Below are 18,576 nucleotides of genomic sequence, written 5' to 3'. Positions count from 1 at the left end.
TTTTGTCATTGTATCTCAATAGAAAATATTAATTTTTAAATATAAGTTGTTGTAAAATAATTTTCAAGTAAATCTTATTTTCAAACAAACCATACATGATACATTCTCATCATATTCTTTTAACATATCTTTTAAATATATTGAATTATCAATGTCTTCTTCATTCATCTTATGTCAATTTGTCGTGGACAAAAATGATCTCTTGTAATGGTCTCACAGAACTATACCAAAACAACCATTTCAGTTGAAAAAAAAAAACCTCCATTTCAATATCCATTCACATATATGGGGAACTTAATTTTGCTTAAAAAATTATAGTGAATGCAACCTCCGAAAAAATATATAAATATTATTATAGAATAATTTATGATACTTATAGACCATTAAATTCAATATATTTTGTAAAAAAATCATCATAAAAATATAAAGATTTTAAAATTATTGAAATATTCAATAATTTGATTTGCAATAAGTTGAGTAAGTTTGAAATCATTGGTATTTTGAAATCATCGAGATATTTTTTCCGTTGCAGCGTTGATGTAATAATAATAGTACTTCAGTTCACATTTAATGTTTCCCCCTTCTTGTTTTCCTTCGAGAACGTTGTGGCGTGAAGAGCAAGTTTGATTGATTGTTTATGCAGTTTCACTTGTTTTTATTTTTTGAGCAAAATGCAGTTTCATTTATCAAACCATCATTTTTCCGTTCGGGAACTACACATACAATTAGTTTAGCGAGTTGTTAAAATAATTCAATTTATTAAATGAAGTTATTTTTTAAATTAAATCACAGTTGCGTGGAGAATACGCCCGTACATATCATTTATAAATATCAGTTTTGCAGGAAGCTACTTTCAGTCACCTCCTCCTCTACGCTAATTCCATTCCCTCCGCTCTTCCATTGCCTGGGTACTCTAAAGCCTCTCTTTAATCTTTCCCATGCGAAGGCACTATCGTAAGGATTGCTAGGGTTTGCATCTATGAAAGCATTTGGCTTCTCAAAATTTGGCATCAGTTTTGAACAAGAGCCGAGGTTTGTTGTTTTTTATTCTTCTTTTTCCGTCTTTTTCTTTCTACCCGAAGTCTGGAAATGGTCCATGTCTTATTTGCCGTTAACTGCTCCTCTCGAATCTGTACGTACTTTAGTCGTCATCTTGTTTTTAGTGAACTATACACACACAACGATCCTCGTTTGCTTTTTTCTGAGAGCATGGAAGTCGATGGCTCGAATTTGTTGCTTTATTAAATTTTAAGTGATGTCCTTGTTTTTTACCGGGTAGCTTTGTTGAAATCTTTCTGTCGTTAATGAGTGAAGAGTGTAACGCGGCTGTCACCGATGGACTTGGTGTTGTTTCGTTGATCTTCTGTCTGCATATTGATTGTCCGTTGATGCTACTAACGAAGATGGAACTGGCCCCATTTATACATCAGCGCGGAAACTGCATGTTTCCCAACATTTTGAAATTGTTGTCTGATAGCATAGCAAGTGCGGTCGAGAGCGCGAGTCAAGTGCACGCACGTGACTGCAGTGCATTGATTCATAATATATGGAAAACATTGATCCCGGATTCTTTCTAGCGTGGCCTCTTTTCTTGTGCAGACATGATTCGGTCTGAGGAAATAATTACAGTAGGTGCCGTTACTTTTAGTAAGCTTAAGGTGTTTTTTATTAAGTTTATATTATGGTTAATTGCCCACTTTTCGTTCCATTACCTCTATATTTTTATTCTATTTCTATCAAACATTTATTAAAAAACTTATTCTTATTTCTTTTCCTTTTTATCAAACATATTTTAAGTTACAAAATTCTTTTCTATCCTGCTCTCTATTCTCATTCTATTCAAAACAAAATCTTTTCATTCAACCGAATATTGCCTTGCGTGTGGTTTTTGGCCCTTTGAGGCCTCCCTCGTTTAATTCACGATTGCTGCAGTGTTTTAGATATTTTTGTAACTATTTTTCATGATCTTTTTAACTTAACCCAAATCTACCCTCCTTTTTGTACTTCCCCACATACCATGAACCGTGCATTTATCTCATTTTTAAAGCTTGTAGCATTTGAACTACAAATTTAATGGTTTTACATCCTCTGAGCACACCAACTGTTACTTTGAAGTCAACACTGATGCTTTTACATCCACTGGGAGGGGTGAAAGTAGGCCATTGACAGTTGATTATGATGTTCAGCGCTGATCAAGAGACATGTTTTTTGACGTGAGATTTTGCCTTAAGTTGGAACCTATTGTCTGCTAAGGCCTTGATGATCCTGTACAGGTGGAGGTTCAGGGTTGCTTGTTGAATTTGGGGGAAATGAACATTCAAGTGGGCGATGAACTGATTAATCCTAAAGGAGCTATCGTGACATAGTAGGGAGTATTCCCTTCTATTTCTCACAGATTACGATGTAGCCCTTGGTCGACTCTCGAATTGCCAATGGGATACAGAGTTCTGTGTGCTTCTTTATTGTCGTTTCCCCAAATTTCTCAGGAAACCCTATCCTCATTTGTTTTCGGGGTGCATCATAGCTTATATGGACGTTATGGTTATCAACGGGGCATGCTCTCGTGCAGTGCACATGATCCTCTGGTTTGCTTGAATTTTCATGTCTTGTTGTCTCTGGCTGTGCTTTAAGTCATGTACTGTATGTGACCACTCTACCCAGAGGCTTGACTTTTTCCCACCTCACTTAGAAAGGTAAACAAGGTTTGGAGCGATCTCTAGTCCATGGACATGGTGTGCGTTTTCATCCCTTCGGCTTTCTTTACCAAAGCCCAACGATTTATCCCACTTGTTGATGAATTTTGATAGCTCCGATGATGTAAACATAATCTATTTTTCTTTCCATTACTTCTCTAATTTTGTTCTATCAAACATTGATTTGAAAACTTATTCTTATTTCTTTTCCTTTTCATCAAATATATTTCAAGTTACAAAATTCTTTTCTAGTCTGATATCAATTCTCATTTTGATTCTATAATCCCACCTCTAATTGGAAGTGTGTGTGGAAAGTAAGAATGAGAATTACATGCTTTATCTCTGGTAAGATGAGTTCTTTGAAAAGTCCATATTTCACAAAAAAGAAAAGAGAGATATATATTTTTGTTTTGGATAGGAAAATGTTATTTAACAATCTTGTCCTTTACACGTCGTTTTCATCCCTTTTCTCCTTTTGGTCCAGGTCCTTTGAATCTTTGGAAAACATTTATCTCGAATCTTTTCTGGCGTTGCCTTTTCTCTTGTGCAGGCATGATGCAGTGGGCGAATCAAATGGAACCTAAGTAAAGTTTGGAAGAAAGTATTGCTCATCGATGCATTTGGTTTTGAAGAAATAATAGGATCTTCAATGGTGCCACTGCTAATACTAGGTACTAGCAGATCGAGATAGGAAACTATGTTAATTTAAAGTCCTTGGGAACTTTTGTCATAGCAAAATCATAGGGCATTTATGTTGGGAAGATGTGATGCAGATTTTCTATCAAAAAGTGGATGGGAATTTTCTGTTCATGCTGGAGACAAAATATTTTGGTTTCTTTTCTTATTTACTAAATGTATTTTAAATTGCAAAAATCTATTCTATTCTCATCTTTATTCTCATTTTCACTCCATTAAAAATCTTTTCATTCATTTTCATAAAAAAAAAAATCTTTTCATTCAGCCAAAAATGACCTTAGATGTGATTTCTAGCCTTTGTGGTCTCCCTCGTTTGATTGCTATATTTTTCATGATATTTTATTATCTTAAATCTCCTATATAAAAAAAATTATAATTGTTAAATTCATCTCAATTGTAGAAACTGGTAAGATTTGGAATGCAAATTTAATGGCCATAAAGGCATGAATATTTGTATTAGTAATTTATCAATTATATTTACATTACATCATAACTCAAGTTAAATAATCGATATGTACCCTTCAGAGTTGCATTTCAATTGTTTGCTAATCACTGTTGTTTTGCCATAATTGTGGTTTGTCTTCGTGACACTGCATAAGCATGGAGGAAGCATCAATGCTTCTACATCCTCTGAGCACGCCGTCTATTACTTTGATGTTAACACTGATGCTTTTGAAGAGGTTTTAGACAGTTAGATCCCACAGTTGTGGTTTCCTTCATTTATTATTTCTTATGATAATTTTCTTATGGAAGATCTGATGTTTGGCCATGGTTTGCGTGCCAGATTTGCTCAGTTCTTCACTAAACCATTGATGTCTGTTGATACTACGACAAGGAAAATTAAAGCTGTTGACTGTGGTTAGCCAATTTTTTTTTTTAAATATTGTCTACTGTTTCGAGCTGACTTATTCTGTGGTAGGATATTTAACTTGTAGTTAGTAATAATGATGAACTTGGAAGCCTATGATCTTGTGATTCAGGAACTTAAAGATACTGTGTATATCCTCACTTCAAGGTCGTAGGTTGGGAATCACAATGATCTTGTCTTTTTATTTAGTAGGCTGTGGTTATTTTTTCATCCTCTAAGTTGAAACTTTCATGACATATGACTTTTTAATTAATGTATAAATATTACCACAATGGTGAGTTGTTTTTAAAATAAGAATATGTGTATGTGTATATTATTTTATGTTAGGTTACAGTAATGAAAAGTGATTTTTAGATTTTATGATATCTTTGTGGTCCTCAATTTATAAAAAAAAATTTACTATTTAGTAATTTTAAAATTTTATGATGTTTTTACGTATCTCCACATTTTTATGGCATTCTTTCTCATATAACTTCGGATTATTTTCAACAGTTATTCAAAATAGCTTTTCAAAATAATTAAAAATCTATTTTTTTTTTAGTTTCTGATTATTTTTAGAAGTGTAAGCAAACATTATAAAATTTTACAAAATGGATTTAGTTTCAAAAAAATATGTCCCTTCACATGGAACAAGTTTAAACAAACGGCCCATATCAAGTAGGGAAAGGAAGTTAGGACTTTGCATTTGTTGATGTGTTTCGATTGCTTGAACTTTATGGGAAAGGGAATTTCTTTTTGACTGATAGTGCGTGCCTTATACAACTGTTATTAGTTGTTTTTAGTGGTGAGGATGGCATGACCATGTTCTTGTGGCAATTGGATACAAGGTTGATGCGTTTCTTGGCTCTAAGGGACATAGGTCTCCGGAAAGGTGAAAGTAGGCCATTGGCAGTTGATTACGATGTTCAGCGCTGATCAAGAGACATGTTTTTTGACGGGATATTTTGTCTCAAGTTGGAACCTATTGTCTGCTAAGGCCTTGATGATCCTGTACAGGTGGAGGTTCAGGGTTGCTTGTTGAATTTGGGGGAAATGAGCATTCAAGTGGGCGATGAACTGATTAATCCTAAAGGAGCTATCTTGACATAGTAGGGAGTATTCCCTTCTATTTCTCACAGATTACGATGTAGCCCTTGGTCGACTCTCGAATTGCCAATGGGATACAGAGTTCTGTGTGCTTCTTTATTGTCGTTTCCCCAAATTTCTCAGGAAACCCTATCCTCATTTGTTTTCGGGGTGCATCATAGCTTATATGGACGTTATGGTTATCAACGGGGCATGCTCTCGTGCAGTGCACATGATCCTCTGGTTTGCTTGAATTTTCATGTCTTGTTGTCTCTGGCTGTGCTTTAAGTCATGTACTGTATGTGACCACTCTACCCAGAGGCTTGACTTTTTCCCACCTCACTTAGAAAGGTAAACAAGGTTTGGAGCGATCTCTAGTCCATGGACATGGTGTGCGTTTTCATCCCTTCGGCTTTCTTTACCAAAGCCCAACGACCATAAGACACTATCTATTTTTATCCCACTTGTTGATGAATTTCGATAGCTTGGATGATGTCAACATAATCTATTTTTCTTTCCATTATTTCTCTAATTTTGTTCTATCAAACATTTATTTGAAAACTTATTCTTATTTCTTTACCTTCTCATCAAATATATTTCAAGTTACAAAATTCTTTTCTAGTCTGATATCTATTCTCATTTTGATTCTAGTAAAAAATATTTTCATTCAACCAAATTTTGCAGGGCGTGTGGCTTTTGACCCCTTGAGGCCTCCCTTGTTTTAATTCATGATTGCTGCGTTTCTACTTTCCCGGCCTCCACACCATGGACAATAAATTTATCTCAATTTTTAAACTAGTAACATTTGAACTACAAATTTATTGCTTTTACACCCTCTGAGCACACCAACTATTAATTTGAAGTTAACACTGATGCTTTTGATGAGGCTTTAGATGGGTAGATACCACTGTTATGATTTCCTTGATTTCTTACGGTAATTTCCTTGTAGAAGATTTCAGGTTAGGCCATGGTTTGCCTTCCAGATTTGCTCAGTTCGCCATTAAGCCATTGATGTCTTCTGATGCTATCAGAAGGGAAATTAAAGCTGTTGACTCTGGCTAGCCAATATTTCATAAAATTGTCCCATGTCTCAAGCTTTACCCCCTAGCTTCTCATCTCTATACTCTACCTTGCTCCTTTTCAGAGAAAGTCAAAAGAACCTATTATCTGATGCTTTGAGAAAGGACTAGGTGTATTGCCTTTCTGGAGTCTGTAGGGGTGCATAGTAGAAAATGGTAGAAAAGCAAAATATAAAATTTATCTAGTTATGACGCGTCAAATTTTATGGAGTTTTGAGTGAAATATCTCTTATTCGTTTTGGATGAAAAACATTATAGTATTAATGATCATTTCATGTATCAAGGGATCTCTTCATGACTTAACATTCTAAAGTGAGTGAAACATCTCTTAATTTCAACGCTTAAAATATTTTGTTCGGGGCAGGTTGAAAACACGATTTCCCGATAGCTAAAGGAGTTCCCATGACGTGCATGCGTGAGTTTATTTGTTCAGTTACTTTAGTTTTGCTGCATCAATAAAACAACTAAGACGTGAGGCCAGTCCCTTTTTAGCAGCTTTACTTTTTATGGGTCTTTGCCTCAAGGTTCCACTTTCTTTAATTAATCTGGCCACTGGTTTCATTTGTGTGTGTTCTGTGACTTATAGTAGGTTCTGAAGTGACTTTAGTTGCTGTGTGTCGGATTGCAATGGGACCGATTGAGACTAAGTTTACTGTTACTGATGTCTTGGGGCCTAATGAAATCATTTGGACCATTTTCTTTGTCAATGTAATAGGGGAGAATTTTTTAGCCTCTAAACTGTGCTGGATGCCAGAAGGACCTAGTGAGGAGGAAACTGTTCTCTGTGAAGTTAGTAGTCAACCATGCTTGGTGGGATCATTGTTTGTAATATTCAACCTTTTTTCTAGAACAATCTTAATTAATGTCATTTTGAGCTTATTAATGCTAAAAGAAATAATTCTGATCTTTAATGCTTGTTCCTATGTATTTGAGTACTTTACTGAAGGATCTTTCTCTGGAGCTAGTTGAAGTGCTTCTCATCGGCGATCCTGATACTGATAAGTTTGAATTATCTCCTGACGTTGCTCTGTGTTTTGAATTCAAGTTCTTTATCTTTGTTGCTGTGATTTAACCAGTGTTCTGCTTACATGGACGTTTGTGTCGGCTCCAAACGGTCTCGAAGGCTTTGAACATTTCCCTGGTAAAGTTTGACTTTTTGAGCAGGTCGTTGTGTCTGCTTACATTTATAATTTCATATGCATCGCACAACTTCGATAGCTTTCGTAAGAAGAGTTCTTTGAAAGCCTAAAATAATTTTTTATTTTTTTCTTAAAATATTTTTATTAAGATTACCATGTTTTTGTTGCTCATTTTTAATTCTCATGTTTTAGGCAAAAAAAAAAAAGAAAATCTCATGTCTATTTTTATACTATCAAGCATATATTTTACATCGCAAGATTCTATTCTATTCTCATCTTTATTCCTATTTTCATTCTATTAGATATCTTTTCGTTCCACCAAATATGGTCTTACAACAGGGCCTCACTCATTTTGCCAATTTCTATTTTCTTTGAGAGAGTTTTGTAACGGCCTTTCTGGATATTTTATTGTTAACCCAAATCTAGCTTCTTCTTGTACTACTTTTCCCCAACTCCCATGTTTATTAATAAAAGTTGAAGACATTAAATTTATCTCAATTTTAAAACTGGTAACATTTGAGCCACAAATTTAATGTCTCGGTCTAATTATTTTAGTAATTTATCAATTATACTTACGCCATAACTCAAGTTAAAGAATTTATATTTACACCAACCATTACTTTGGTGTTAACATTGGTGCTTTTGAGGAGGCTTTAGACATGGTGAGCCCACTGTTGTGGTCTCCTTCATTTCCTATTTCCTGTGATAATTTTCTTTCACAAGATCTGATGTTAGGCCATGGTTTGTCTTCCAAATTTGCTCAATTCTTCATCGAATCAATTAGATCTGCTGATGTTACCATGAGGGAAATGATTCTATATGGCATATTGAAATTTAATTTATATGGTATGTTGCATTTTGATATTTTAAAGGGAAAAAAGGGTGATTGGCTTACGGGGCGGATCTTTTTTTGTGGGATGGGTCTTGTAAATAGGAGCCCCCTGTATAAAATGGGGCCTAATGTGTTTCATAAAATAGAAAAAAAGGGGGGGTATATTTTTTATTGGAAAGTCAGAGGAGTTATTTGACAATCTTTTCCTTTACATGTGGTTTTCATCCCTTTACCCCTTTAGGTCCCCTTCCTTTGAATCTTTGGATGACATTAATCTTGAATCCTTTCTGGCGTAGCTTTTTCTCTCGTGCAGACATGATGCAATGGGCCAATCAAATGGAATCCAAGCAAAGTTTGGATGAATGTATTCCTCATCGGTGTATTTGGCTTTGAAGAAATAATGGGATCTTCAATGGTGCCAATACTAGGCACTAGCAGATCAAGATAGGAAGCTATGTCAAATTAAAGTCCTTGGGACGTATGGGATTTATGTTGGAAAGAAACGATTTAGATTTTCTATCAAAAAGTGAAGGGGAAGTTACTGTTCATGTTGGAAATACAGGTTAGATGACTAAAATTCACCATAATTTTTTATGTGTATAGTTTAAGATATTTTACTAAGGTTATCATGGTCAGTTGCTCATTTTTGTTTCCCAATGCTTTCTCTATTTTTATTCTACCAGTGCGACTAATAAAAAACTGTTCTTATTTCTTTTCCTATCTTCTATATATATTTCAAATTACAAATCCTATTCTACTCTCTTTTATATTCCCATCTCCATTCTATTAAAAATCTTTGCATTCAATCAACCACGGACGTGAAGAATACGTACAATCATCTATAATTGATTTTCCATTTTTGACCGATTGATTGTAGTTTTATTTATCACACCATGTCATGCTTCCGTTGTGTTTCAATTTTAATTTTGTTTTAGTGAGTTTTGTTTCAATTTTAATGCCTGTAGCTGTAATTAACTTATTTCCAATCACCATTCACCTTCCCACCTGATTGATTGATTCTGCAGTCTTGTTAATAATATCATCTGCAAATAGCATCAGTTGCCTTTGTAGGGTTTGCTGTGAAGGGCGCTGCGAGTAGGCAATGAAAGGTAGAACTGGAGGTATTTTTGTCGATGTATTTGGCTTTGGAAATCTTCATTCTATATACCAAACATGAAAGCATGGCTTTCATGTTGTAAAGATCTGGGATATGGCCCGTGTCTTTCCATAAAAAATGGATGAATATTTGCTTCTCAGGTTGGAAATACTAGTAAAATGACTAATCCATCCTAATTTTTTAATATTTAGTTTAAGATATTTTCATTATTTTTTATTAAGGTTATTATGGTCAGTTGCTCTTTTTAGTTCCCATTACCTCTCTATTTTTATCCTATCAATCAAATATATAATAAAAAATATTTTTATTTCTTTTCTTATTTACCAAATATATTTTAAATTGTAAAATTCTCTCCTATTCTCGTCTCTATTCTCATTTTCGCTCCATCAAATGTGATTTCTAGCCTTTGTGGCCTCGCTTGTTTGATTGCTGTATTTTTCGTGATATCTTATCATATTAAATCATGTGCATAAAAAAATTATAAATCTTGAATTCATCTCAATTTTAGAAACCAGTAACAATGCAAATTTAATGGCCTAGAATATTTGTATTAGTAATTTATGAATTATATTTACATTTTTTATATCATCCAATTATATTTACATTTTTTATCTACAAAATTAATGACGGTCTAAATTTTTAATTTCTTAATTTCTTTAAGAAAAGTTGCGTGAATGCTACTCTATTCTAGTACTATTTAATTGTGAGATGGTGCTTGGACCATTATTCCACTGTCGTCTGAGCATTGGTTTTACAGCTATGCGAAGAAACGGCATCTGTTCTAATACTACGTCTGATGCGAGGTCATCATCGTCTGACAGTTTGAAGAAATGGCAGGTTTTGCAGCGATAGCCTCTTCGTCCCTCGTTTGTACAGTGCTGGGTTTTATTATTCATCAACCTCCTTTCCACTCCTTTTTCTTTCCATTCTAATTTTCAAAGTGGTAACTGCTGCAACCTCTTTTGCTGTTTCTGTGACATGTTTGTTTTGATGCTTGTAAATAGTTTCCCCGCTAATACTGGCAAAGATGGAAAATGGCCCATCTTAAGATCCATTTAGAAACTTCATGCATCCCAAACGTCGCAAAACCCTTGCTGCGGTTGACAATGATCAATGAACAATATATTCCCAACTAACAAATCACGAACCTTGAGAGGGCTGAATTCGTCTGATCGGCACTGCTTGCGCGTGGTGAAAGTCGAAAGCACGAGTCGCACGCTACATGACTGCAATGCAGGGACTCGTGTCGCGGATGTGATGCAATGGGCCAACTAATGGAATCTAAGCAAAGGTAAAATGAAAAGAATTGAGCAGGGGGTCGCTCTTGCAATTATTTGTCAGTGTATCTGGCCTTCTAATAAATAATAATGGGGTCTTCTATTGTGCCCATACTAGCAGATCAGAGGCTCTGTCGAATTAAGGCCGAAGCTGTCAATGGTAGCTTAGACTGGAGACACAAGTGGGATATAGTCTCGGCGGCTGCCGTGGGATAATCCGAAACCATAAGGGCAACATGACGCGGAGGTTTTGTGTTATTTATCCCGCTAAATTGATTATAATTTTTAAGAATCTCATTGAATCCCCTTTTCATTGTCTCTCGTTTTAGTCTTCTGGGACTAACAGATAATATTTGTGTCGACGTTGGGGCTTAATTTACAGATGACCGTCCAGAAATCAAAAATATATCAGCGAACATGAAAAATAGTTATTTTAATATATTCAATCGTAGAATTGTATTTTTTAAATTATAAGATTTTAATATTGATTAAAATATTTTTTTCAGCTAAATTTTAGCTCTAATTCTTTAAATTTATCTAAAATTTTATGAATTATTTTCTTAATTTGTTTATTAAAGCATCATTTAATTTTATCAAAAAAACTTTTGCATTAAATTTTTAAATATTAACTAAATATTATGAAATATTAATATAGTAAGTTTATTTTTTAAAATAATAATGATTGATAAAAATAATTATTTAAGCTCAGTGATATTTGAATTAAAGGGTTGAAAATATATTGTATAAGATTAAAAATAAAATATTTTTAAGCATCAAAATTCAAAATACACTTTAACTTTTTTGTTTGGTTAATTAAAAAAGGTACCCTCTCCCCCACGCGAACAACAATCAGAAAAGTTGCAGTTTTGTTCGAGGATGAAAGATTAAATGATGGATTTTGATTGTTCCTGTGCCTGATATTTGAGTACTAGAGGAATTGTGGAGAATGCAGAGTTGCTGAGTTGGAAGAGAAATGAAATGTTGCTGTCCACTTGGCTGCCAGCACGTTTCTCTCTTGGGATTGAGAGGAAGTGACAGAAGAGAGAAGAGAGGAAAGAAGCGACTACAAATTGACGATGGCGGTGGGGAAGGAAGAGGTAGATATTTTTAAAGCTCGCTCGGACAAGAGGGATTACAGAAGGATCGTTCTTCGAAACTCACTTGAAGTGCTTCTCATTGCGATCCCAATATCGATATGGTTGAATCTTCTCCCAATGTTGTTTTCTATTTTGAATTCTAGTCTTTTTTAAATTATCTGTGTCTGTTATTTTTCTAGTGTCGACTCCTTCAATGATCCAGACAGTCTTGAAGGCCTTGCCCATTTCTTGGGTATAGTTTGACTTTTTGATGCGGTCATCGGGTTTTGTTAAATTTTTTATACTTTGAACGACGTCGATTGTGGGGGAAGGGTCTTTCCTTTTCGGTTCAAGATGGGGGAAGTGGTGGGAAAAGGAGGTAAGGAAAAGGAGAGGCACCTTCCCCCCTCCCCACCGCCCACAAAAACGCCGGCAGCGGCTACTACTTTGATAGCTTTTCAGTTTTGAATATTTTTATTTTGCTTGCTGCGTTGGTAAAAACTCGGTGTTGTTGGAGAGTTGCATGTTCCAATATACTTTAAAATTAAAATTACTTTCTGCATGAATAATCAATAATTGCCGCCCAGCTATTGTCAAGTTGACTTTAACAATAGATGGCTTCCCACCCAAAGAGAGACAAGAAATAAGGAGAATGATAGACCTAATCTGGTTAGCAAGAATTCAATTTATATTTTAACATAGATTGCTCACCTTAAGGGCGCTTTATCTGAGGATGTGATGGGAATGCTACTTATTTAAAAAATTATAACCTGATGATCAGTTGATTTTTGTTGCTTGCAGAGCACATGCTGTTTTATGCCAGTGAAAAATAACCCGTAGAAGATAGCTACTTCAAGTATATTACTGAGGTAAATGCTGCTATTATTTTTTTTGACTAACGCTAGATGAGTAGGACCACCGGAGGTGCTCAAGTATTGGGTTAATGCTATCATAATTTTTAGATACCTGAGACTGTTTAATTCCTAGAGCTACTGTAGAATTTCCTATTCAGTTTAGTACTTTAATGCCTTTTTTGTAATTTTATTTGTAATTGTATGAAATTGGAGAGACTAAAGGAAATATTTGATCTCTCATAAGGCTTTTGAAAATTACTGAAAAGTTTTACAGACCTGAGGCAAGTTAGAGCTACTATTACTTTTTGGGAAGCCTTGATATGGAATGATGAGCTTATTGTATTTCCTTGATCAACGTATTGAGTTCTAATAATGATTTAAAGTTGTAAAATGATGAACTGAAAGGCAAGTTCATGCATCTAATAAAGCTTCTAACATTATAATTGATTATAAAAAATCTTCAAGCTTTGGATTGTAATTAAACTTGTTAATATATTTATTTGTGATTGATATATGCAAATGTCCCAAGAGGGGGGTGAATTGGGCTAATTGAAAATTTAAATAAAATGCGGTAATAATAAGTGAGATGAAGGAACGAAATCATCAATCACGAGAGTAGAAGGAATGGAGCTTGACATAGATGATTATAAGTCTCTGAAGACTTTGCTCTGAATCTGTTGAGTCTAGGCAAGGCATTTCTTGGTCTTCTCACAACAGGTTAACCTTTATGCTTGCCACTTCCCGAATCTTCAACAATGCTTTTATCTAATCCACTATCTTGAACCTTGCTGTCTGCCTTGTGAACTGACTTTGCATCACACTTCTCCCTCTTTTCGTCATCAACAAAAGGCTTGGACAAATTAACAGGAACAAACAAGTTGGATGAAGGCATATAAGATGAAGAAGTACCACTTTCAATCCAGATTAGTTTGTTCTTGAACCTTGGTAGAGGCTTGAACACTGCACCAAATTTCAATATGGTAGTGAATGGTGTGGGAAACAACACAAAATTAAGATTTCTCTTGATTAAGTCTTGAAAGGCTTTAGTATAGTTAACACCAAAGAAGAATGGAGTAGAAGGTGAGGATGACTGTATAGACTCTTAAGTCTTCCTCATCATTAGATATCTTAATATACTCTCTGGCAATCTTGGCCACAACCAGTGCTAGCTTGTTGCTTTCTGAAGCATGTGACTCAGCTCCTTTTGAACTATCTTCAAACATGGCTCTTAGTTCAGAATTAATAGAGAAAACTGGTCCAACCCTCAGATTCTCAATCTTAAAGGGTATTTGTAAGTCACTATCAATGGTTGTCCCAATCTCTTTCTTTAAAGTAAAGGTGCTGGATGTGTGTACTAACACAAAATCCTCATGTAAAAGAACACTAACATTCTTTTGGAAAGAGACACAGTAGGAGTACCCATTCTAAAAGGAGAATAGTGCTCGGATGAGTCTCTTGGTCTTGAGCTCTCAGCAAGCCAATTTCTTCCTTAAATTCTTCTCTAATTTCTTTAGAGGCTTTCTTCAATTTCTTATCGAAATCTTTAACTTATCTTTTAAGACACTAGGTGAAAAGCTCAGCTTGAATCTTGAATCTCCTATCCAACCACTTGACAGTATCTGAATCAAGATATACTCCTTGTGATGATGGTGGGACAGATGAATCATTCTGAGTTAGTTGAGAATCTTATCTGCCTTGAGCACTATGAGCAGCTACTTAATGAGCTTCACTCTGGGCACCACCTCCTCCTTCTTTAATGATCTCCATATTTCTCAAAGTCACAGAATTGATCTCCTCATTTCCCAATACTTTATTGCCTTCTAGGTACATAATCTTCTAATCTTCCAGCATTTTAGAAATTATATTTCCATAGATGAGATATTTTCCATCTCTTTTTTTGCTCAGCTGGACTAAGTTCTTGATCTTTTCAAAGATAATGGAGGCGACATCAAATTTAAATCCTTTGATTAAAGCAATTAGAAACCTCAAGTCCTCAGTGATAAACTTATTTACCCCAATTCTTTTTCAAGTAATTGACCTTAACAGAATGTGGTAGATTACTCTATGAAGTGTTGGCATAGACTTGGGCTTTTCTACTAGACCGGTGCTTTCTTCCCAAGTTGGCACTAGTGTTGTGAACATGACTGACTTCTCATAGGATAGATTTGATAGCCTCATCAACCTCTCATTAGTTGGAAAATCAAGAAAGGTGTTGAGATAGTCTTCTGTAATGTCAAAAGACTTCCCTCTCACTGCTACTCTTAGCACCTCACCATTGTGCAGAACTTGTAGAGAATTGTAAAAAGCTTTTACAACTTCTAAACTTACTACCATGTTGAGCTCCAATAGTATCTTGTAAGGCTTCATCATTTCCATGACATCATATCCCTTCTCTTTGAGCTCTGTGAGGTTGACAATCCAAGATTTACTGACTTCTTTTCTGGTCATTTTCAATGCCAAGCATGGAATCTATTTAGTGTGGAGTGAGTCAAAGCAGAAGCTAGCAAAATCATTACTCTCATTTGATGCCTCAATGATAGGAGCTTTTCCTTTTCTCTTCCTCTGTTCTTCATGGATTCCAGAGTGAGGTTGGCTAGGCATTGTACCCTCGGGTGTTCTATCGAAGCAGATTGAATCATGTTCTTAGCCTTAGCTTTCTTTGTTGCTCTTTGTCCTTTTCAAGTAGTCCTCGGCTTCTTAGGAGTGAGTTGAGATGGACCAGTAGTTCTCACTTGTTCTTTATTGAGAGATTTTGTCTTCATTCTTTCCTTTCTCTTTCTAACTTTTGCAACTTACTTTGATTTATTCATTACTTCATTGAGCTATTGAGACTTGGATTTCCTCATCTAGACCCAACTCTCTTAACCACAATATCTCTAGCTTAGAAGAAATCAGATACAGAGAGTCCTCAAGCTTTCAGAGCTTCTTTAGTCATTTTTCTTCAAGCGGGCTTCATCAAGGATTAGTTAGTGTTTATTAGAATTTTGAATGGAGACAATGGTGTAAATTTGATAGTAGAATGATCGGGTTTACAGGAGAAATAGTTATGAAGAGGGAGTATGCGAGAGGAGAGTAGCTCCGGCGGTTTTAGGGCCAAATAGTGAACTGAGCGAGAAAGCACATTGACAGATATATATATATATATAGATATAGCACCGGTGTTAACCTCAAAATATTGAAGTTTAACGATTACTTCATTTAAAGATGTGAATCAATTTGGGCTTATCCATGCTAAGTCATTTTAAGGTGTCATACTTATCTCTTGAAAAAGTTAATAACTTTGAAGTGGTTTTCATAGCATTGATGTTAAATAGCATAGCACTGGTGTTACTATCAAAGTTTGCTTTTTGCAATATCTCAGAATAACTATTAGTACTGGTGTTAAACTTTTAACACCAGTGTTATATAGTTTTATAACACCAATAGAAAATTTTTTTAGACAGAGACCTGCACTTTCAAATTACCACTTTAATGCCTAAGTTAGAATACATAATTAAATAGATTAAAAAGAATGAGTAAGAAGAAGAAATTACTTGCAATTTGTTAAGATTTAACAGACCCAACTCTCTTTTTATGAATACGAACTGTTCTGCTCCTAGAGGTTTTGTGAAGATATCAGCAAGTTGTAGATTAGTAGGAATGAATTCTATAGTGACATCTTTCTTTCGAACATGATCTCTGATGAAGTGATGACGTATGTCAATATGCTTAGTTCGAGAATGGTGAATCAAATTTTTAGTCAAGCATATTCTATTGGTATTGTCACATTTGATTGGAATATTCTTGAACTTGATTTTAAAGTCTTCAAGTTGCTACTTCATCGATAAGATTTAAGAACAACACAATCTGTGGAATTTTCAGAGAGGAAAAAATTGCATTGTCTCATTGCAATTCTAATGTACACACTGGTCTTATATATATACATCAAGAGAGATAAAAGCTAATAAATACTAATAAAGCCTAATTAACGAGATCCTAATAAATGCTAATAATTCTCAATAATAACATAAGCTAATAAATACTAATAAAGCCTAATTAATGAGATCCTAATAAATGCTAATAATTCTCAATAATAACATAATATTCCCACACTCCCCCTCAAGTTGGTTCATAGATGCTAATCATGTCCAACTTGCTTATACAACTCTCAAATGCAGGCTTGGGTAGTCCCTTGGTTAGTACATCCGCAGCTTGTAACTTTGTAGGTAGGTATGTCAGACATACAATACCTCCTTCTACTTTCTCTCTGATAAAATGTTTATCCACTTCAACATGTTTAGATCTCTCATGCTGTACAGGATTCAATGCCACGCTTATAGCAGCCTTATTATCACAATACAATTTCATTGGTGGATCAACTCTGACTCCATAGTTCTTCTGTAATTCCTTGAGCTAATGCTCTCAATTCTGATTCAGCACTGCTTCTGGATACAACTCTTTGCTTTTGACTTTTCCAGGTTACTAAGTTTCCCCACACAAATGAACAATAGCCAGAGGTGGATCTCCTGTCTCCATAAGTCCCCCCAGTCTGCATCAGTGTAAATCTCAATTGTCCTTTGATCATACTTCTTGAATAACAATCCCTTACTAGGTGTACCCTTAAGGTATCTGAGAATCCTATATACAGCTTCTAGGTGTCTCTTCCTTGGATCACACATGTATTGACTTACTACACTGACAGCAAAAGCAATATCTGGCCTCGTATGGGATAAATAAATCAGCTTCCCAACCAGTCTCTAATATCTGTCTTTATCAATGGTTTCTTCTTTCTCCTTGTCTTCTTCTTCTTCAACTTCATTATCAGAGTTGTCTTCTCCTTCTAACTCCTCAGTGCCGCTTTTCTTAGGTGGCCTCTTCTTTTTCGAGACCACAATAGGAGTTTCCTTAGGTTTACAACCCAACATGCCAGTTTCCTTGAGAAGATCAAGTATATACTTCCTCTGAGATACATATATTCCTCGTTTTGACCTAGCAACTTCCATCCCAAGAAAATATTTCAAGTTCCCAAGATCCTTAACTTCAAATTCCTTACTAAGGATAATTTTTATCCTTGCTATTTCATTAACATGATCTCCTGTAAGGATTATATCATCAACATACACAATGAGGATGCACTTCTTAGCTCCCTCAGCCTTAACAAACATCGTATGATCTGACAATCCTTGCTTGTAGCCTTCTAACTTCAGGACCTTTGAGAATCTGTCAAACCATGCCCTAGGTGACTGTTTCAAGCCATACAGTGATTTTTTCAGCCGACATACTTTGTCATTTCTGCCTCTATCAAACCCAGGAGGTAAAGTCATGTAAACTTCTTCCTTCAATTCTCCATTTAGAAAAGCATTTTTGATATCTAGTTGATGAAGATGCCATTCAAGGTTGGCTGCCACTGACGATAAGATTCTTATAGTGTTCAGTTTTGCCACTGGCGCAAACGTCTCTTTGTAGTATATGCCATAAGTCTGGGTGAAACCTCTTGCTACGAACCGTGCTTTTAACTTGTCAAGTGTGCTATCAGCCTTATACTTTGGGGTAAAGACCCACTTGCAACTAACTAGTTTCTTACCTCTAGGTCTTTCAACAATCTCCCATGTTTCATTTTTCTCCAAAGCTTTCATTTCCTCCATAACTGCATTTCTCCATTCTGGTATTTCCAATACTTCTTGGATGTTGTTAGGAATAACAACTTTATCCAAATTAGTGATGAAGGCTCGGTAACCAGGAGAGAGAGCCTTGTAGGACACATGTTTCTGAATCGGATGCAAAGTACAAGACCGAGGTTGTTTCCGAAGGGCAATAGGTAGATCAAGATCAGTAGATTCACATCTTTGTTCTGAGTCATCTGGCTTACTAGATGGATCAATCTTTGGTACATCAGCTTCA

At 35.2% G+C, this 18,576-nt stretch overlaps 1 long non-coding RNA gene across 1 annotated transcript; it reads left to right on the top strand.

The window, feature by feature from the left end:
* Nucleotides 1–856: 856 nt before the first annotated feature.
* Nucleotides 857–12,637, top strand: LOC129295815 (uncharacterized). Its single transcript, XR_008589649.1, has 6 exons — nucleotides 857–1,032; nucleotides 3,244–3,364; nucleotides 4,174–4,247; nucleotides 7,117–10,780; nucleotides 10,888–11,013; nucleotides 11,589–12,637. It is a non-coding gene; the product is annotated as an uncharacterized LOC129295815 (long non-coding RNA).
* Nucleotides 12,638–18,576: the final 5,939 nt, after the last annotated feature.

This window comes from Prosopis cineraria, unplaced genomic scaffold (genome assembly GCF_029017545.1).
Source record: "Prosopis cineraria cultivar Desert tree isolate PC_DT_omini unplaced genomic scaffold, ASM2901754v1 PC194, whole genome shotgun sequence".
In the NCBI taxonomy this organism is placed as follows: domain Eukaryota; kingdom Viridiplantae; phylum Streptophyta; class Magnoliopsida; order Fabales; family Fabaceae; genus Prosopis; species Prosopis cineraria.
This window is presented reverse-complemented; position numbering and strand designations above follow the sequence as displayed.